At 37.9% G+C, this 23457-nt stretch overlaps 1 pseudogene; it reads right to left on the bottom strand.

Moving 5' to 3' along the window:
- Window positions 1-23457, bottom strand: part of LOC140230150 (CUB and sushi domain-containing protein 3-like) — a 91362-nt pseudogene that overhangs the window by 38049 nt on the left and 29856 nt on the right.

Here is a 23457-nt window from a genome sequence, read left to right as displayed (position 1 = left end):
TCTAGATTATTTTCTTTACTTATAAACTGAGAAATGTTTCTTGAATTCTTTTGCTAGCTTGTCTGTTTCAAAGTTGAAGTTGGTTACGTTAATATAAAATCTATTTCTTGCGCTGCCGTGTGAAAACAGTAGTTGTAACGTAGATTCAATGCTCAGTGATTTACTGTACTTTTATTTGACGTAGATGTTACACTTTGGCTTCGCTTAATACGTTTTTTTTTTTTATTGAGAGTTGTATGTACATTGCTTGAAGTCCATCTTGATATCGACTGGCTGGGATGAGTTGACAATAAAAATAAACAACCAAGATTTTCATGATTTTTTTTGCTAGTGTAAAATGTTATATTGGTTTATTTTCAGAATAATGTACTCTGTTCGACGTATCAGCACACTTCATGAATTTTGAATTCAATGTATTTTCTTTTACACACTCTTGGGCCTATACTTTATCAATGAATAGATACATGAGGGAGAAAGATTTGCGGTGACACCATGTGTATGTAGCGCTTAACCGGATCGTTGTTTGGCAGAAGAGCCTAGAAAGAGGAGAAATGAAGAGAGAAACGAAATATGGGGGTTGTGAGGAGGGCAAAAAGTGAAGAGTGGGGGACAGTAATGGGCTGGAAGTTGAAGTTGCACTAGTGGAGACGGTAGAGAAAGGAACACAGAGAGTGGCAAAGAAGAATAGTGTGAGAATCAAGTAAGATGTTCGGACATCGTTAGAAGGGGAAAGATGAAATAGAAGGGAAGAGGAAGAGGAAGGAGTTGAATGTTGGAGAATCGTGGAGATAGGGGAGAGCAGTGAAGATTCATGAAACCAAGAGACGAACGAAGTCGGCGAACAGTGTGGCTATGGAAAGCGGAATCAGTGGAGAAAGGACGAATAATCCTTCGAAGGAAGGGTAAGTAGAGGAGAGATGAGAATATGTCGAGAGAAGGGAGAGAGAGAGAGAGGGGGGGGGCAAAATTAAGAAATGAAGAAGAAATAACAAATTGAAATTCAAGACGTAAATTAGAGGGAGCTACTGTTGATCCTAGAAATAAATGTTGTGGAGGAGAAAAAAAAAAAAAAAACTCAACTCTTTTTGAGTGGCTCACAAACAGCAGTGATCAGCCTTTTTCATCGTTTTTTTTTTTTTTCAGGAAAAATGACTATAGAATTGAAACGCATACACGAGAATTGATGATTGTTGTTTCAAAATAGGGAGTGTTCTTCTATCAACTATTGGTTTTCCCGGCCAATTTCGCACTTTTTTCAGTCCAATTCCTAATTGCTGCCTTCAATTTAGCAAAATATGCCTTAGATGACATGTTCGGTATTTCAATTTTATGATCTCTTCATTCAAATTCATTTTGGAGAAGTCAAATTACCTTTAGCCTCATTCTAATTAACACTTTTTCAATTGAAATTCGTAAAGCAAGCACCATTTGGTTATACGTTCGTTCAGTTTAGAATGATATAGTCACGTGATCACGGACATGCTGGTCTCGTTATTCCAATTCATTTTTAGGCAATCAATTTAACATCTCCTGCAGTCAATAGCACGAATGTTTATGGTTTGCTTCTTTCTTTATTTTCTTAACATAGTTATTGATTTCCATGCGTCATTACATTACGTATTTTCGTACTCATTTCAGAGATTTTGGCATTTTTTTTTTCTTTAATGTGCTTAGTGACTCTTCAAGTCCGAAGATAGTGCAACATGTGAATGGCCACAACTTATCTCGCCGTTGAGCGCTTTAGTCCGTGTGTCGGCCAGTTGTAGGAAGTCAAGGTTATGATCATCAAATATTCCTATAATTCTTTTTCTGTCCCCGGGTCTGTATCTAACTTGTACCGTCATGACTGTAAGAAGATGAATTTAAACTAGAGAATTGGTACATCAGTAGGCCTAAAATGTCATGTATGAAAGAAAAGGGGCGTTACAGAAGAGCAAACTCGAGTTATATGATATGGTCAAAAATACGATACTTTTACTGCTTAACAGTGCGTGGATGAAACAATAAGTCACATAGAAAAACGCGTTTAAATGTTATCACATTTTCAAAAAAGAAATAACATGACGTTAATGTCAATGAACATGTTAGGAATTTGAATGCCCATACGCGAAATTGAATGACTGAAATACCCCTTTCGCCAATGCTGGCGAATTTGAATGACTGAAGAGCACGTGCCAATTTGAATGCCCGTTTTACGAATTCGAAAGGCACATGTGCAAATGTCATTGATCGGAATGCTAGATTGAACGAACAACTTGCAATTTTAAATGACAGAATGTGCAGTGGTGTGGATTTTCGCTAAATTGAATGAACCCTTTATCAAATGCACTGACAAAAGTGCGAAATTGGCCGGTAAAACCTACACTAAAGATAATCATTTCTGTCATTCATTCATGCTTTTGCAATTAATAGTCAGTTTTATAGCACTATTTTGGGCCACACCGTATTCAAGCATAAATGCTGAGTTGTCTCATATAACAAAACGAATACTGTAACCACTTCTTCTTTCACTCGATCACTGTACGAACCTGCCGACCCGTTCGATGCAAGATCTTACACATATCGAGTCATGTCGAGCTGGTCTATGAAGTCTAGTAGAAATCGAGTATTGACCGTGTAGCGATCGTGTATAGATCGGGATATTCGAGTAGAGATCTGTGTGGTTGTCGAGGAGAGATTCTGGAGATGTCGAGAATGGTCGGGTGTGGATCGTAAAAGATCGAATAGCGGTCGGGAAGGGATCGTGTTGAAGAACGATGGAGCATTTGGTCGGGATTGCTCTGGTAAAAATCGGTGATCGGGATTGATCTCGCTTGATCGAGTTGATCTGATCGGCAGTGGGAACGGGGTAACACAGATCGTGTCATGTCGAGCTGGTCTAAGAAGTCTAGTAGAAATCGAGTATTGACCGTGTAGCGATCGTGTATTGATTGTGTGTAGATCGGGATGTTCGAGTAGAGATCTATGTGGTTGTCGAGGAGAGATTCTGGAGATGTCGAGAATGGTCGGGTGTGGATCGTACAAGATCGAATAGCGGTCGGGAAGGGATCGTGTTGAAGGACGATCGAGCATTTGGTCGGGATTGCTCTGGTAAAAATAGATGATCGGGATTGATCTCGCTTGATCGAGTTGATCTGATCGGCAGTGGGAACGGGGTATTATGGAGACCGAAACTGGATGTGTTCTGTTTGAGACGGCAGCTACCATACTCAAAAGATAAACACTTAGAGCACCTGTCACTAAAAAATGGCACTGATCCACTTTCTCCTACTATGTAATCCACTGACTTATTCAACCAACGAACAACCGTGAAAACAACGTTTTCCGTTTGTTATTACAGGTAAATTGAGTGCTGAACGCCATTCACTTTCGGGTATGAGCGGCTCGGTGATTTGGTAATATTTTCAACTAACATTAATCTTACGTGCAGTGATATATTTGTAATTGTCAGAAATTTCCTTTCTCGCACAGAACGTCCGTGAGCGAAACTTTCAGAACCTGTAACAGTACAAATTGTCGCCAGAACCTCATTAGAAAGAAATTTAAACGCACAGAAATTATACATTACGCAAAATTCCATTTTCCTATCACTTTGTTTTAAGTGTTTAGCTGTTTTTGTATAATTAGAGGGAAAACAAGCGTAAAATTGTGAATAAATTTTCAATTGTTTGTCCATCATGATCACATAACGCCTTAAAAATTCTGAAACGACTGCTCTAAACTCATTTTCTACTTTGTAAAACTTTATTTGTCGCTATTCGAGCCAAAAGTTTCAAAGAATACAGGACACTTTCGGGACAAGTAATCCCTATCGGAGGGATTGCATACGTCACGGACGTTCTCTGGAATTATCACGGACGTTCGTTCTACTACTAGGGTCATGTTCCAGGACGGATAACTAATCGGCAGAGAGTACCTAGCCTTCCTAACTCTTTCAAAAATTTGAAAAGGTATATTGTCAATGCAAATTATAAGAAATTTGACATCCTTACAACATATGTATTACTCAGAGGGGGTTCAGGAGGTGAATTTTCAGAGAAAATATCAATTATATGCTTGGTTTTTTGGTGAATTGCATGGTCCAAAAACTGCGGACGAACCTCAGTCCGCTCCAAAAATGGCATGCAGCTCCTCGGCTAGAGAGCCAAAGGCAAAATGCACCTACGCCATCGAAGCAAGATGGTGTCCCACTCGAAAACGTTTTAATCATCACGGACGTTCTTTTTTTTTTTCTTGGAGGTTCGTCTAAAAATATAATTTCGGTTCCCATTTATTTTGACAAAGGATGGACAGAAACTCAAAACAAACATATTATCGGGTTGCTAGATCTTAGTTGATTACGACTCAGAACAATATCGCCAATAACGTTTCATGGGCTACGATCTTTATTAGAAAATAGCGGAAGCACGTCCGTGACAAAAACTGAGTATAATTTTGTATAAAAGAATATTACGTCCCATGTACAGCCAGCAGACGTACAATTTTTGCAGGATATGTTCATTAGGTGGAACACCAAATTTCCGTATACGTTACAGTTGGGACAACAAAGTAGAATTTGCAGCAGCGATAGAAATAAAAGCACCACGGACGTTCGTCTGTTTAGGACTTTGATATTTTAATTGTTCTCTGTAATTTTATACGTGCTCATAAAGTTCTTATAATTTTGTGGTACATACCCATGATATGTCAGATCCAGAACATGGTCAGATATTACATGCCACGTACCATTAAAAATGCACATCATTAGTTTGAAAAACAAAAATTATTGTGAAAATAGCGTTTTTACCGTATTTTTACGCTTTAAGTCCTTGTGAAATGAAAAATATCGGGCAAAAGTCAACCAAACCATATATTTCCTGAAAGGAAATTTACCAATCTTTGAGATGACATGAAAAAATCTGGTTTCTTAGATCATCCTGGCGTGTTCTAAGGGAAAGAATGTCATAAGGCACGAAAATTGGCAATTGTACATCGTTCAAAATTCTCACCCAAATATGTATACGTACACTCAACCAAAAGTGTAAGTTCCCCCTAGCGGTTTTTGATATATCTCAAAATATATTTTAACGATTTTCATAATTAAAACGAGAATGGATAGGGAAGTTTACTACCCATAACTGACATGAATGGCATATCATTGCCACCAGATATCATTATTGGTGTGAAGGACCAAAATATCCCCCCACCCCCGTCCAATTGACCCAACTTCAGTTTCGTTCATGTGGAAATTACATCGTCAAGTAAACATACGTACACGCACGCACACGTAATTTCTCTTTGTTTTGTATTGGACGTTGCAGCGCGTCGACCTTTGCAAAATGCTGTAGGCTTGTAGAGCTTGCGAAACAATTCAATTATAATGAGGGCAAGATTAGACATAGCCATCTTGGTGATGCAAATAAGGGCCAAATCTTACGTTTTGCACAAGCCAATTTGGCTGTACGGCGACGGCTCTGGTACGAAACCATTATTGCATGATTACTAAGACATGAGATCACTTTGGGGCGAGTAATTCTCACAGACAACGTACTTTAACGTGAAACACAAACCAAGACAAGGAAATTCAGGGAAACATTCGAGGTACAAAAACTTTTTATTATCTTTAATGTAAGGGTGTGGTTGCTTTTCAATTAGTAACATCATACATAGTTGATAGTACTGCTTCGAGTTCTAACTGTTACTTTTTAAAATGTGTCGGTGACTGGCGGCATATATCTGGTTACCACCCAGCGTATCTCCTAACTCGTCTCATAGTGACGAGTTTCATATTTCGTTTTGCACTTTATCTTGCGTTAATGCATTGGTACAGTTATTAGCATCACTTCAATGGACCATCTTAACTTTCTCTTATGAATAAGCACAGTGCGATTGCCGGTTTTTCATTGACTAAAACACTTTTCTCTCAGAATGTCAAAGACTCAGTTCAACGTCAATAGTTTATGACAATCCTTACACGTTAAGCCCCCGTTCCACTATCACGATTTGGACCCCGATCTGTCCCGATCTAGCAGATCGGGAGAGAGCGGCAAGAGCATGCGGAGATCGGAAGCATCGTAGCAGCAGCGTGTGGAGGTCGGGGTCGGAGCGGGCATTTTTTCAGATCGGGAAGAAATTTTGAACCGGTTCAAAATTTCTTCCCGATCTCCCCGATCAAAATTGACATATTCTTAATAGTACAGCAAGCGGGGAGAGCGTAGTGGCAGCGTAAACGCAGCGGGGAGAGCGTAGTGACGGCGTAAACGCAGCGGGATGGGCGTAACAAGGTCTTTCTGAGAGTAGTAACATCGGCACAAGAACAGGAAGTAATTTTAGCTGTAATTTTCGAAGAAGAAGAAGAGATGAAAAAAAAAAGAAGAGAAGAAAGCAGCGAAGCAGCTACCCAAAAGGCGAGGAAAGAGAGACTGCACGTGATGGTGAAAGAGGAGGAAGAGGACATAGCAGAATTTTGTAGAATATGAAATCATCTACAACTGGAGGAAGACTATAAATGCAAGGACATCAAGAACAAGCATTGGAAAAATCAGCACGTCTTTGTTTATACAATGCATTGCTGCAAAAGAACCGTGAGTTGAGGAGCCTCTTCGAGGTCCACAGTATATTTCTTCGGTTCTGCATGCTAATAAAAGTTGACTGACTGCAGACCGACAGTCGAATCGGGGTATATCGGAGCACATCGGACACTTTTCAGCTCTCTGAACAGGGTAAGAGCGTGATAAGATCGTATAGATCGTTCGGAGCGTAGATGCAGCGTGCATCGATCGGATAACATCGGCAACATCGCACTGGCAGCGTACCTACATCAAAAGCGTACCGGCAGCGGCAGAGATCGTAATGTCTCATTCCCGATCATCGTAGTAAGAGCGTAGCAAGCACTTGGTAGTCGTAACTGCAGCGTACTTAGAGCGTTCTAACATCGTACTGTGTCCAGATCGGCTCAGGTTTTACCCGATCCTTCCCGACCTAAGAAAATTGTCAAATCGTAGCGAGAATGGCATAGTGGAACGGGGGTTTTACAGTTGCTTAGCGCAATGCACCGTAATAAGAAAAATCCACAAATTCTCATGTTGAGCAATATTTACAGGTGCTTTGGTCTATGCATAAGTCTAAAGAAATTGTGTGCTAATAATAACATTAACAACTTTTATTGTGTCTAGTATACATCGTTGTGCGAAGTCGCCTTGGAATGCAATACACACAGAAATAGTCATGTCAACTTTCGACGCTCTTCTGATTTATATTGATTGGCAATCTGTACCTTTGATAGCAGACGAAGATTCTCAGGATAATTGAATAATTTGAATATAATTTGTGTAATTGTGAAGGCCAGGTAGAAATAATAATTTTAGCATGTTCAGTGAATGAAGACATGTTTATTGTAACGATAAATATACTTTTCAAAAGAACAATTCATTCCTGTATTGACTTCCTACGAAAGCTCTTACAGCATGTAGGTTTAAATACCTTTTTGGCAGAAATACCCTCGATAAGTAGAGCATGCTTTGCCATTCCACTGGAATCCTTTGTCTTCAAGCATCTCAACACATAGCTCAGAAGTTAATTCGGGCTCTTCCTCTGCCCACTGGCTGGTTGTTACTCTGGTATCTGTATTTTAAGTGAGATATTTCTTAAATCAATACAAAAAACATGATACATAGTTTTGTTACCTCTTAGTTGAATAAAATGCGCAAAAAATCAAAACGTTAACCTATGTGTATTGTAAGAGATGTATTTTTAATTCCTTTTTCATGAAGAAGAGTGGAGGTTTCGCAGCTAGTCGACAGTTCCGTCTTAGATTTGAATTGTCAGATTAGATTTGAATGTCAAGTGTCCGTGAAATCGTATTAGGAGGTTACGGTTTCATTACTGTTGTTTTGTTTCTCCGTGTGCAAGATAACTCAAAAAAGTTGTAAACGGATTTTAATGAATATTGCAAGAAAGGTTGAATATGACACAAGGAACTGATGATTAAATTTTGGTAGTGATCCGGAAATTTCTTTAGATTTTATGAAGGATTTTCGATAGTTTGGAAGGACTAGTATCAATGAATTTGTGAGTTCAAGCTGGACAATTTTGAGGTTTTCAAAAGCGCACTAAAGTGCGTGCTCTATAGTTTCTGTTGGGCGAGGCGCGCAGCTGAGGGTTGATGACGTAGCAAAAGGCTTCTTTATTGGTAATTTGAAGGATTTTCAGCATGCATGACATACGTATGGGTGGAAATCTCTGATCTTTATGGAAGAAGATATCATTTTGTGGAAATTAGCTACTTCGCGGATGTCTGCGCTCTCAGAGTGCTTCTCTAGTTTTGTTTTTGTTTTTGTTTTACTTATTTTCCGTATACAAACAACAACAAAACAATTATCGTACAGTCAACAGAATGATATTTAAAATACGGCTGGATTGCCCTACTCAGCTGTGCCTACACGACACATCCGTGCTATCGGGGGGTGCAGGAACACAGTAAATTATAAATGCAATAGAAAACATCGAATGCGAAAAAACAAAAAACAAACATTACTATAGCTTTTAAACAAATATCTTTAAAAAAGTGAGCAAGTAAAGTAACATCCAACCCGGCCATCCTATTTTATAAACTTAATATTTATCTTGATATGAACATTATGAAAAAATATATATAACAAATACAGTTTATTTCATACCACATTTAAATCAAAAATATTTTAGAATAACATCATTAATCATTTTATTAAAACTGGTTACACTTGAACAGCACTTGGGCTCTGAAGGTAATTCATTATAACTGGAAGCTCCTCTGTACGAAAACATTCTTCGACAATATTCGGTATTGGGTTTTGGAAGTGAAAGGGTACCATTTGAGCGGAGAGAGTAATTTCGGGACATGAAGTTAAATGATTCTTTAAGATATGGAGCACCGTAGTTAATGGAGACATTTGAAAACCATGGAATTTAAATGCATTTTGCGCCTTACGTTTAAAGAATCCCAGTTTAGAATTTGATGAATTTCATGATTTGATACATGCTTACATGGATTTATCCCAAGAATTATCCTACCCGCCCTATTTTGTAACTTTTGTAATTGCGAATTATATTTCAGCGAGGTCGAGTCATAAATCAAATCGGCATAGTCAAACAGAGGGAGTATGAGAGAATCATATAATAGTTTAAAGCATGTTTCATTAAGAATATGACGAAGTCGACCAAAATATTTTACAAGTTTACCAACTTACCCAAATAATGCATTGATGTGAACATCCCACTTTAATTGCTGGTCAAGTGTAACTCCAAGGTACTTAACTGTTTCTTTGTGTTTGATCGCCTGCCCACATAACTTTATGCGAAGGACATTCCGGCGTGATAATAAAGAGCGAGAACCAATCAAAAAACTCTCAGTCTTTTGGAGATTTAGACTAAGTTTGTTAACACACATCCAATCGTACACTCTTTTAAGATTGTTTTTTAGAACGTTTCCGATATGGATAGGGTCATTTTGTGATATATATAACACTGTATCGTCTGCATACAAGTGAATGCGACAATTCTTTTACTTGACTGACAATTTCATTAATATTAATCACAAACAGAACTGGCCCCAGGATAGAGCCCTGTGGGACACCATGATGTATATCTAAAAAAATTGTCCTAATTTGTAGGACAAGATTTATCACCGGCTTTGAATAAAGGAATGAGTTTGGTCATTTTCCACTGAGAGAGAAAAACACCTTCCGCTAAGGATTTGTTGAAGAGATGTGTAAGTGAAGGAATTATGACAGGGGTGGACATTTTCAATATGTGTATAGAGATACCATCTAGGCCCACAGATTTCTTATTCTTCCTGCCCATTAATGTTTTAAGCACTTCATCCTCGGTTACAGGTACAAAGTCGAAAGTAGATTCAGTACTTTTAATTTGATTGGCATCACGTGATACTTGGGGTATTTTTGACGCTAACTCTGACCCAACATTTGCGAAAATCATGATTAAATTGATTTGCATGAGATATAGTATTTAGATTGGAACGGCCAAGAAGTTTTGTTTGGCATAACATCTTTTAGAATATTCCAAATTTGGTTGGAGTTTTCAGCGGCAGATAATTTGTTACTGTAAAAGCTTTGCTTTGCCTTCCTAATTTTGGTTGTTACACTGTTTCTCTTTGTTTTGTATTCCTTCCATAAATTATCACAGCACGTTTGTTTATCATTTTTTATTGTTGAAGTATTTTTCATTCACAGAATTCCATTTGGCTTTATGGGCTTTTGCCTTTAGTTTATCTCGTTTCTTTATTAATTTTAAAATATCGGAAGTCATCCAAGGGGACGGTTTACTTTTTACACGTTTTTTGCGGCAGGGCATATGCCGATTTACAACCTCTAAGAAAAATGTTTGCCAAACTTCAAATGCATCATCTAGGCACGTGCAAATATACACCAATTGCCAATCTTGTGAGGTTTAATCCTCCAAATATGTGTCTATAGAAAGAGTATTTAGTTTCCTGTAAGTGACTATACGAGGAGTTTTGTGCTCATGGTTAGATTTCCAGATCACAAAACACAAATAATGGTCACTATTCCCTGTACAGAGAACACCATGGGACTTGATCATCTCCTTTGAGTTACAAATCAAAGCAATAGCATTATCCTTTCAAAAGTTATCAGAGTTGAAAGTGAAGAGTGTGTACTGGGTTTTTAAGAAATGAAAAGAGAACTCTATTACAAACATCTAATCACACTGTTCTACAATACAGTGTTTAAGAAAAAACTGCCAAAAACAAAGTCTCCTGTTTGTTTTATGACCCCAAACTTTAACATAATATAGAAGAAGACTTGCCCTTTCAGAAAAATATGAAAAACTCTAGATTGGCTTGGTTGACCCATTTCACTTATTTTCGGGTCTCACACAAAATCACTGCCAGCGACTTTTTGCTCGTTTTGTGATGCACGATCACATATATTTATTACTGTGGATGTGTCTATAGTTTAATACTCTCTTGTGGGCTTGGTTGCATGGATAGTTAGGAGTTTTGTTAACAGAAAATAGAGTTATTCAACTGTGATATGAATCTACTTGTTATTACTTGGAGTTCATCAAGAACAGCGATGTCCTAAACAAACATTACAGACGGGTCGATCGTAGGAAATCAGTTTGTATCTGAAATAGTGAAACTGTTTTTCTTCGTAAGCACGATGATTGCTTAACAGACAGCGTTCATGATATTCAGTGTAAGAATTAATACAAGAAGTTTATTTGAATAAACAACCATTCTATAGGCAAATTGTTTAATAATGATTTACATCAAAATGTACTGCTACCTTTTTAGTGGGACTGTTTCAAGTCGCAAAACCTGCAGCAAAATGCACCATTAACAACACCAAAATGCAAAATGTTCTCACCGTGGGAGGGGGACACCCCCTCCCACACCCTCCCCCTCACTCACTCCGCTCGCTCTTGTTTCGTTGCGTTCATAATATTCAGTGTAAATTTTAAAACAGGAAGTTTATTTTGATGATACTATATTTGTGACCCTGCACCACAAAAACAACAAAAAGTCGCCAGACATGGATTCTGAACAAGCAGACTCTAAGCTTTAAAATGATGTGTAACTCAATTCAAATGGACTCCCCTACCCTACCTGAATACTGCATGTACTGGAAAGAAAGAACACACTCTGGAAAAGTGTGAACTGAGAAAAGAGGCCCTGAAGTACATGGTCTATCCAAGCGCTTAATCTTTACCAAGCCGTACTAGCTGTGCCAAGAAAGGGACAAAACACAGGATGTAAACCACCGAAGCATTAACTATGAAGGGATTATCAAATTAAGCGGAAATTAAGTATGTTCTATTAGCACATTCAATCTGCCCATGATTAATGCTAACTTTCAAAGCAGTAGCATCATCCTTTCAAAAGTTATTTGACTTGAAAGTGATGAGTGTGCAAAGGATTTCAAGCCGCCTCTAATACCCCTTTCATAAACTCAATAATGCGGATAATATCCGCAACATTTGGTCGTAAAATCGGAGCGGGGAAAGAATAATGCACTTTATTTCGACCCTTCTATTATCCGCATAATAGCAGCATCGGGACCAGATTTGGAGTTCATGCCCCAGTCACACAGTGCTTTACGATGGATTACGTCCGCCGCGGATAGATACGAATGAGTGGACGCAGGGGGACGCAGCGTGGACGCAGGCATCCGCAGGGACGTATGTAGACGTAACTGCCCGTAACTCATCCGTAAAGAAACGCAAAATGACGTCGCCGAACCTGCGAAATTTTGACATGTTCAAAATTTCGCAGAGGGACGCCACGGACGCAAACTTACGCAAGTAACCGTAACCAAACGTAACTATCCGTAACTGAACGTAACTACCCGTGGCTTGGACGCATACAATCCGCAAAAGAATTTACCTTCCGTCCGTTTGCGTTCGCTTACGTCCACCGTAAGTATCCGAAATTAACCGCAAGTTAACGTATAACAACAGTTTCGTCCGCTTACGGATATTTACGGACAGCAACGGATGTTGCGGACAATTACGTCCTTCGACGTGGCCGTTTTCCACTCGCATGGGAACACAGAGACTCGTGGAAAGGCACACTACTCCTGTTGCCAAGCTGCAGCGCCTTTACCTGAAGGAATGCTACAACACACAACACAGTCAGAGCGGTGGAGAGGCAGAACTGCATGGTCAAATTATATGAAATTTCTCCCACAATCAATGGTCATTTTAAGTGACACCCATGTACCATGGATACTCATGACATCGGTTGACTCTTGGTGCTGAACTTTTTTTCTTGTACTCTTCGAATGTATATTTTTCGAAAAAAGCAATATTTTGGGTAGGGGATGGGGTGACAGCATTTTATTAACTTTTCTGGCCGGGGGAAGGTGTGGGACAGGGGCAACTACTTAAAATGAGAACGAATTTAGTATTTCTCTATAGTCTTACCCATGCACTTTACGCTCCATCGAATGTGTATTACATTTTTTTTTATACTACTACTACTACTGCTACTGCTACTACTACTACTAATAATAATAATGATAATAAGGACATTTATAATATTATATTGCGCAGCTACTATAATAATATACTCTACTGCGCATTACAAAATGACATGCATACAAGAAATTCAAACAGAAAATACATTACTTCAAGAGATGACCTGATATTGTACTTGGGTGTGGGAGGGGTCTTTGAAGGTTAATTTGATGTCTTTTTTTTCTGTAAATCTTATAAGCATTGCTTTATAATAAATATCTCCTTAACATAACCCAGTAAGTCATGAATATCGCTGAACAACGACAGCGTAACCACAGTTTGTCTATTCCATGACTGCAAGTAATATTTTCTTACTCTAATGTTTAACTTTTCGATCTATATTGTATTTTATTTGTGGTATAGTGATGTTATGTGACCCTGCACCACAAAACACACAAAAAGTCGCCACGCATGAAATTTTAGTTGGGAGCATGTTCTGTAAGAGCAGACTTTAAGCTTTAAAATGATGTATTACTCAAATTAAATGGACTCTCCTAACCTATCTAAATATTGGAAAGAATGCACACACTCAGAAAAAGTGTAAACTGAGAAAAGAGGCTCTGAAGTAGAGTGTCTATTCAAGCGCTTAATCTTTATCAAGCCGTGCTGGTTATGCGATGAATGGGACAAAAAACAGGATGGAAACCACCGGAGTAACAACAATGAGGGGATTATCAGACTAAGCTGAAATGAATAATAATAATAATAATAATAATAATAATAATAATAATAATAATAATAATAATAATAATGATAATAATAATATTACTGATAATGACAATAATGATAACATTATTAACAATAATAATAATAATGATAATAATAATAATAATAATAATAATAATAATAATAATAATGATAAGGCCTTATTTACCCAGGGTAGCCAAGTCAAGATCGGCACGGTTGACCCATTTCACCTATTTTCAGTCCTCCCACAAAATCAGTGTGTGCTACTTTTTGTTCGTTTTGTGATGCACGGTCATATACATTCTTTACATTTATGACGTTTATTCGTATCTGAGTTGCACAAACAAAATTCAGACTTCAAGTTCAAAATTGGATATATCTTTTATTATTGTAAAGTAAATTAAAGGATTACGATTTTTTCACAACTTGTACGTAATTCAATTTCAGTTTTCCCCAGTGTACAATGTAAGATAGTCCAAAATGTGATATAACCTTGCTGTCATAATACACTGACTTAGCAGGGATCGTAAGAGAAAACCAAATTGTCCATAATTATTCATAGCGATCTGTAACTATCCGTAACTATCCGAAAAATGCACAACTCTCCGCAAGTGTCCAGAACTATTATGTGCCAATTCGTAAGAATATCCGCAATGGACGAAAGTATTCGCATCTGGTCGTATCTGTCCGTATCGCCCGCATTTTTTGCCCGCATGTTTTGTACAAATTTCTGGTGAGGGCAAAGGATCCGCGGTGGTCCGCGGAAAAAATGACTTTTTTGGACGTAACGCCAGACGCAGAGCATTATGTGACTGGGGCTTTATGAACGCAAACCCAAATAATGCGGATAATTGCCGGGGTGCGGTCAAACGTCACCTGTCTTTCCCGCAGGAGGGACGTGTGCAGTCACCATGACGATTATCCGCCTTTTTCAGGACGGGTGCTCGTAAAAATAATGCGGATAATTTTCAGAGTTTGTGAACGCATTTTTTATTGAATTGTCCGCATTATTCTTATGGGGATAATTGGAGGATGAGTTTATGAATGGGGTATAAGTCATACCTGATCATTCTACCCTACAACAAAAAAGGGTTGTAGAAAAACTACTAAAAACACACTTTCCCATTTATAAAAAGATACCAAACTGAAGAATAATGTAGAAGAAGGATAGCTCTTTCAGAAAATATGAAAAACTCAAGATTGACTTGGTTGAACCATTTCACCTTTTTTTGAGTCCTCACTTAAAATCAAGTGGTGCGACTTTTTGTTTGTTTTGTGGTGCACGGTTACATTTTATAGGCAAATATTATTCTTCAACAATAATCTACATCAAAATATACCGCTTCCTAAATCAAGTGGGACTGTTTCAAGCCGATAAAACAAGCAAAAATATGCATCAAATTGCACCATCTACAACATCAAAATGTAATTTCAGTTCTCACCGTGCTAGTGGGGACGAACCCCTCCCACACCGTCCCCCTCGCTCGCTTCGCTTGCTCGAGGTGGGTCGCGTTCATGACATCAGTGTAAGAATTAATACAAGAAGTTTATTTATATGATATCATTTATAGGCACATTGTTAAATAACAATTAAGATCAAAATATACTGCTACCTTAAAAAAGTGGGACTGTTTCAAGTCGATGAAACACGCAAAAAAACTGCATCAAATTGCACCATTTACAACATCAAAATGAAAAAAGTTCTCACCCCCCCCCCCACTCCCTCTTGCTCCCTCCGCTCGCTCTTGCTTGGTCGCGTTCATGATATTAAGTATAAATATTAAAACAGGATGATACTATTTTATAGGCAAATTGTTCAATAATAATCTACATCAACATTTATACTGCTACCTTAAACAAGTGGGACTGTTTCAAGTCGATAAACAAGCAAAAACATGCATGAAATTATGCAATTTACAACATCGCAAACAGTTCTCACCGTAGGAGGGGGGAACCCCTCCCGTCCCACCCCCTCCTTGCTCGCTCCGTTCGCTCGGGCTAGGTCCCTTCGCTCCCTCGCATACTAACAGCCCCCCCCCCCCAAAAAAAAAAAAAAAAAGAAAGAAAAAAAAAAAAGAAGAAGTAAGAGAGAGATGAAATCCTAGCTACGTCGCGCCGGTGCCCTTTACCCGCTTGGTTTCCTTAAAAAAAAAAAAAAAAAACCTAAAAGTCTGGGGATTTAGAGCTTCCTGAATTCCAAATGTCTGTCGAAAAAATCTCGTTACATTTAGTGTCAAAACGCACCCCCCTTAAAAAAAAAAAAGTTGGTGACGCCCCTGCTGTACAGTACATGGTTGAGGTGAGGATTCAAATTCATAAAATTTATTGGTTAGATAATGATAAACCTCTTATGAAATATGAAAGAGCATGTAATTTCATGAAAAGAAAAATACAACGCTAATTTAAACTAGAAAAGCACTCTGAGAGCGCAGACCTCCGCCAAGGTTGCAAATCATTTTCACCACTGATTGTTCCTCCATAGAGATATCAGTGATTTCCACCCATAAGTACTTATAGCATTGTGTGCTGAAAGTCGCCCGATTTCCCAATATAGAAGTCTTTGTTACATCATAAACCCTCAGCTGAACGGCGCGCCTCGCACTAGCAGAAATTATAAAATGGGTTCAAGAATGTAGCCAATAGGAAGCGCTGAAATGAGTCACGTGCGCTTTGGTTACTCAGTCCCATTGCACTGCGTGTTAAATCCTATTGCCGATCGTCTAGCTGTGCGCGCGGCGACTCAAGCATACGCGCTGTCAATCCTGTAAACAACTTCTAGTTCGGGCTGCCGGCCGCCGGCCTTTCTTCCCTTGTGCATAACATGTGTGGCGTACGTATACTCTTATACGTACAGTACAGTAGACCAAGCGTTGAGGGACCGGACGCGTACATGGAGTCACTTTGAAGGGCAAATCTAACGATTTAGCAGGTTAATTATCACGCCGTTTTCAAAGTATGTTGTCTAGTAGGCCTATATGAGGAGTCTATCCAAGTCTTGTAAGTAACGGGTGCATATTCTATGTAAAATAAGTAAGTTTTCATGCGGGAACTGAAGTGTCCGGAAACCCAACCCCCAGCATACTTATATGTGCGGGATTTCCGAGTGCGACGTGCGTAAATGTTTGGGACGAACATCTTCGGACGTCTTGACCCACAAAGGTACGTGAAGAAGGCTGAAAAATGCTGTTAGTTTTCGAATTTTCGACCCATTTTATAAAACAAATGATGCACAGGATTATTTCGTGGCGTTAGTGGAGGCGTATAGCTCACTCTCGGGTATTTACAATGTAGTGCAACATGCACTCGGCTTCGCCTCGTGCATGTTTCACAATTGTAAATACCCTCGAGTGCACTACACGCCTTCACTAACGCACTCTATCCCGTGCATCATTTGTATACTCAAATACGCGCAGCCTGAACTCCCAAGTTCATTGACTCTACCTGCCATAATATAAAAAATCCTTCATAAATTCCCCAAAAATGTTCGGATCACTACCAAAAGTTAATCGTTTGTTACTTGTGTCATTCTCAACTTTCCTGCAAGTTTCATATCAATCCGTTAACAACTTTTTGAGTTATTTTGCACACAGACAATCTAACTAACGAACACACACACAAACCAACGGTAACGAAAACATAACCTCCTCCCTTGGCGGAGGTAATAAAGTTGGCCTCGTAATGGCTGAGATACCCAAAAAGCAAACCGAACAAAATTGACAGGTCACGACTTTTATGAGGGTCTGTTTGTTTTACCTTGTTTTTAGATATATCAGTCATTTCAAACACCGATTTTCATTAAAAAAAAAATTGATTCCCCTTAGAAATGTATGTTCTTTAACACACGGAGTGGTTTATCTCGCAAAAAGTTACAAGCTGAATCCCTACTTCAACCAGTACTGTACGCCTACGGTCCATTTAACTTATTTTCATGTGTGAAGCCAAAAAAAAAAAAATCATCATAAACGAGCAGCTTGTCACTTACTATCGACCCAGAACCAAGATATTCTAGATTCACTCGTGTCATCGTATGCTCCAATCCAATAATGTGTAGAAGGGCTGGACTGCCAAAGCGATGCAACAGAGGGCAAGAATTCTTGGATGCTAAGATCTAGTTTCTCTACCAGAGAACCATAGTTTCTCGATTCACATTCTGCCCTCGACTTCTCCCACGTGAAGTTGCCTCCGATGAAACGATAACATTTGTTATCAAAAGTTGTGTTTAAACTGCCACGGTCGTCAGCATCGCCGCCGGGACAAGGGCCATCTTCAACAGATCAAAAGTAGTAACTCGTTTATTGTCTTTTTCCTGATGTCAGATCTTTTACCCTATATACCGTATATTCCTCACTTTTTTTTTTTTGTCTCACGAACTTCTATGCGCTCATTACAGCACAAACCACTTGGGTCAAGTGATGGCATTAATTTGTCATTTAATATGAGTGCCCAATTAATGAATTTACGCGATTTAGCTCGCTCTTACGGTATATTGATTAAAGATCTGGCATCGGTTTTAAGTACATGGGGGCGTGAATGCGTACTACACAAAGTAATCAAAACAACACTTGTTTTTGTTTGATTAGTGGCATATTCAAGAAAAGCCCCTTTTGTGCATTTATTTTGAGACCATCTCAATCTAGATATCATAACAATTTCAATTTTGTTTCCTATTCTAGCATGTTCACCTTTTTTAGTGTTATTCTTAAATTGTACTATTGTTTGCTTTCTGAATTCTCAAAAGTGGTAATGTTTCGTTTCAAATTGTAACTGATATGCCTCCAGTAAAATAATAGTGATTTAGTTTGGTTTTGTTTAGTTTGGTTTGTCCTTTGTTTTGTTTTTTACATGGTTTAGTTTTAAACACACACACAGAAAAAATATACATATAATCATAACATGATACTGTACATGAGATATATTGGATACAAAGCTGAATACAAGGTAAAATATATAACAAAAAATAAAATAATTTCACAAAATACTAAACCAGTACATGACTATTACATGCCGTACAAATAACATCACTAACAATTCCAAGTAGTCACATCATTAATTTCGTGCCAATCTTTATTGGAAATTTCCAAGATACCGAAGGCGCCCTCGGGAGAACAAAATGTTTTGGCTTCGAGTAAAAAAAATAAATGAATAAATAAAAAAAATAAAGTAAGAAGCAAGTTAAAAGTGCGAGCAGGAGGGTTTCCAATGCAATTTTGAAAGGTTACTTTTCACAATCAATAAGGTAGTAGGCGAATACCTGCATTTATACAGATTATCAATGAATGTTGAAAGGATGACGAAGTTTATAGGGTAGTGATGTATTTCAGTCAAACAGTGCTATGTTTTCAAACCAAATTTTCGACGAATACACACGTCTTCTTCAGGGTCGACCCTAAAGAACACTTGTGTATGCATACGCCACCACAAATTTGGCAGATATGGATTTTTAGTTAAAGGCACAGTCTGAATGAGCAGACTTTGAGCTTAAAAGTGATACTTAAGTCAAATGGACCCTCCTATTTGACCCATGTATAGTATATTGGAAAGAAAGCACACGCTCTGGGAAAGTGTGAACTAAGTACATAGTCTATTCAAGCACTTAATCTTTTTATCAAAATGTGCTTGCTGTGCAATGCATGGGACAAAAACAGGGTGAATACCTCCGTAGCAACAACAATGAAGGGATTATCAGATGCTCTATATTCACCGCATGATTAATGCCAGCTCTCAAAGCGGTAGCATTATCCTTTCAAATATTATTAGGTTTAAACGTGAAGAAAGTACAAAGGATTTTCTTGAAATGAAAAAGGGCCTCTAAGACATACCTGATCTCACTACTTTACCAAAGCAGGTTGTAGAAAAAGTGTTAAAGAATACACTTTCTCATTTACTTTATGATCCCAAACCTACTAATAATGTAAACGAAGAATAGCCGTTAACACGTTATGAAAAATTTAAGATTGACCTGGATGACCCATTTCACTTTTTTTCCTTTTTTTCAGTCCTCACGTAAAATCAAGGGGCGCGAGTTTTTGTTGGTTTTGTGATGTATGGTCATATGAATATATATATATATATATATATATATATATGTATAAAACGAAGAATAAACCGGTAATGCAATATTTCGCCAACATATAAGAAAGAATGAGTATATTGAGCAACTCAAATTTTCGGTGGCTTCCATCCACCTTCTTCAGGAGTCTCGACGCGGAATATTTTGACATTCCGCGTCGAGACTCCTGAAGAAGGTGGATGGAAGCCACCGAAAATTTGCGTTGCTCAATAAACTCATTCTTTCTTATATATTGGCGAAATATTGCATTACCGGTTTATTCTTCGTTGGAGCCAATACGTGAATTCGCAACTTGTTTATATTATATATATTATATATATGTGACACTGCACCTCAAAACAAACAAAAAGTCGCCAGACATGAATCTTTAGTTAAGACCACATCCTGAAAGAGCAGACTTTAAGCTTTAAAATGATGTATAACTCAAATCAAATGGACTCTCCTAACCTATCTAAATATCGGAAAGAAAGCACAAAGTCAGGAAAAGTGTGAACTGAGAAAAGAGGCTCTGAAGTACAGTGTCTATTCAAGCGCTTAATCTTTACCAAACCGTGCTGGCTGTGCGATGAATGGGACAAAAAACAGGAAGTAAACCACGGGAGTAACAACAATGAAGAGATTATCAGAATAAACTGATATTAAGCATGCCTCATTAACACATTCTGTCTATAATCAATGCCAACTTTCAAAGCAGTAGCAATATCCTTTCAAAGGTTATTAGAGTGTGGACAAGGTTTTTCAGAAATGAAAAAGGGATTCTAAAGACACACCTAATCACACTATTCTACCAAAAATGTTCGAGATAAACTGCTAAAAAAACACACTTTCCTGCCCGTTTTATGATACCAAATTTTAGCATGATGTAAAAGAAGACCCTCTCTTTCAGAAAATATGAAAAAGTCAAGTTCGGCTAGGTTGACCCACTTCACTTATTTTCAGTCCTCACGCAAAATCAGTGTGTGCGACTTTATGTTCGTTTTGAGGTGCACGGTCATATATATATATATATATATATATATATATATATATATATATATATATATATATATATATATATATATATATATTTGGGACGAACACCGATCTAGGGCTTTCAATAGCTCAGTCGGTAGAGCACCGGTCTAGTAATCCGGGGGTCTCGGGTTCGAATCCCGATGAAAACCCATTTTCTTTGCTCAAAGCTTTCGCTATCTATTATTACAATTGTTTCTGGTCAGTTTTTCCTTCCTTGTTTCAAAATATTATTACAAAAAGCTGCATCGCTTCGGCGATCCCTCACATTTCTTCCAAAGTTGATTACATCATTTGGGTTAATGTCAGGTTAATGTGTGTGTGTGTGTGGCACACATACACACACTATAGCTTCTGATCACACGGGCAAAGAGAGTTGAGGGTTTGGGACGAACACCGATCTAGGGCTTTCAATAGCTCAGTCGGTAGACCACCGGTCTAGTAATCCGGAGGTCTCGGGTTCTCGAATCCCGATGAAAACCCATTTTCTTTGCTCAAAGTTTTCGCTATCTATTACTACAATTGTTTCTGGTCAGATTTTCCTTCCTTGTTTCAATATATATCTATATATATATATATATATATATATATGTATATATATATATATATATATATATATATATGATACGTATACATTATACACTGTATTACGTATAGTGCCATAAAGGTAGATTGTATAGACAATAATATTACTCAAATTGATAATGTACATATGTGACAGTGCACCTCAAAACGAACATAAAGTCGCACACACTGATTTCGCGTGAGGACTGAAAATAAGTGAAATGGGTCAACCTAGCCGAACTTGACTTTTTCATATTTTCTGAAAGAGCGGGTCTTCTTTTACATTAAGTTAAAATTTGGTATCATAAAACGGGCAGGAAAGTGTGTTTTTTTAACAGTTTATCTTGAACATTTTTGGTAGAATAGTGTGATTATGTGTGTCTTTAGAATCCCTTTTTCATTTCTGAAAAACCTTGTCCACACTCTTCACTTTCAACTCTAATAGCTTTTGAAAGGATAGTGCTACTGCTTTGAAAGTTGGCATTGATTATGGACAGAATGTGTTAATGAGGCATGCTTAATTTCAGTTTAATCTGATAATCTGATAATCTCTTCATTGTTGTTTCTCTGGTGTTTTTTGTCCCATTCATCGCACAGCCAGCACGGTTTGGTAAAGATTAAGCGCTTGAATAGACACTGTACTTCAAAGCCTCTTTTCTCAGTTCACACTTTTCCTGAGTTTGTGCTTTCTTTCCAATATTTAGATACGTTAGGAGAGTCCATTTGAATTGAGTTATACATCATTTTAAAGCTTAAAGTCTGCTCTTTCAGAATATTGTCTTCACTAAAAATTCATATCTGGCGACTTTTTGTTTGTTTTGAGGTGCAGGGTCACATATTCTCGTCACTCCATGTTACTGCGCCAAGCATCTGTATGAAGCAAGTCATAAAGTGGCACATAACGTTCACATAATATCAAAAGCAAAACAAAAAGGTATACAAACAAACAAATTCATTAAAAAGAGTGCTAAGAATGTTCGTGGACTTTGTTATCGTCAATGGCTCACCTGCCTGGCAGATGAATCCGTGTCCATTGTTACAGTCTTCGTCGTTCCAGGAGAATCCATTGTCTTCAGATTTTTTGAGTAACACACAGCAGCCATATCCATTGTTAGGATCACCTTTATTCCAGAACAGTTTTCTGATATACGAGCCATCTGTCCATTGTATAATAAGCAATTCATCTACAAAAATGAATTCTTAGTTCTCCGTGGAATAAAGCCTTCTTTCACGCTTCGACAGATTTGGTACATGCCTCCTCATTAAACACGTGACGAATGATATCATTACAGACATAGTCTTACCTATGAAATGTTACGTTAAAATGATGTCTCACGTACACTATCTACAAAGAAATTATATTACAATTTTCGTATATCCTCGTTGCGACTTTCCCGGAAGTTTCCAGTTATACTGAGGACAGAGTGTCAGATTTTATGATAACTGGGATGAAGAATAAGAATGCTTTCCAAATCTAGAACAAATTACAATGAACAAGGATAATGACATGGCAGAGTCACTATAAGTATGCATAAGTTAGGGCTCAAGGAAGCAGAACAAAAGATGAAGGCATGCATAGATCATAGGCCTACACAGGTGAACTCGCCAGCAAGCGGTATTGTAATTGAATTACACTGCTACATTTCTGAAATATGTGAACCTCCTATGTCATCATCCTTGTTCAGTGTTATTTGTTCAAGGTTTTTCAAAGTACTGTTTCTCTCATCAAAAACCACAATAAATTCCATAAAGTTATACATGGAATTGTCGATTTACGCCGGGGAACTACACGATGTGAAATTATGAAAATTGTCTGGAATATCCCTTAAGAAACCTAAAACGGCGAGTACGTGTCTGTGCGTTTTTTGGCGTTGTTCTTGCATTCGTGTTTTTTTTTTTTTTTTTTTTTTTTTTTATGGGCATCAGATACCACACATTATTGGCCAACACATGCATGGGAAAATACTAGGTGTTTCAAAAAAAAAAAACATTTCCCACTTTTGATCATTAATAGTTTAAAAACTATTCATCCAATAAAACTATCATTGATATGAGTAATAGCTGAATAGTGTATAATTTTGTTGGAGGTGATTTGAATTTGAAAGCATAAA

Source organism: Diadema setosum, chromosome 6 (genome assembly GCF_964275005.1).
Source record: "Diadema setosum chromosome 6, eeDiaSeto1, whole genome shotgun sequence".
Classification (NCBI taxonomy): domain Eukaryota; kingdom Metazoa; phylum Echinodermata; class Echinoidea; order Diadematoida; family Diadematidae; genus Diadema; species Diadema setosum.
This window is presented reverse-complemented; position numbering and strand designations above follow the sequence as displayed.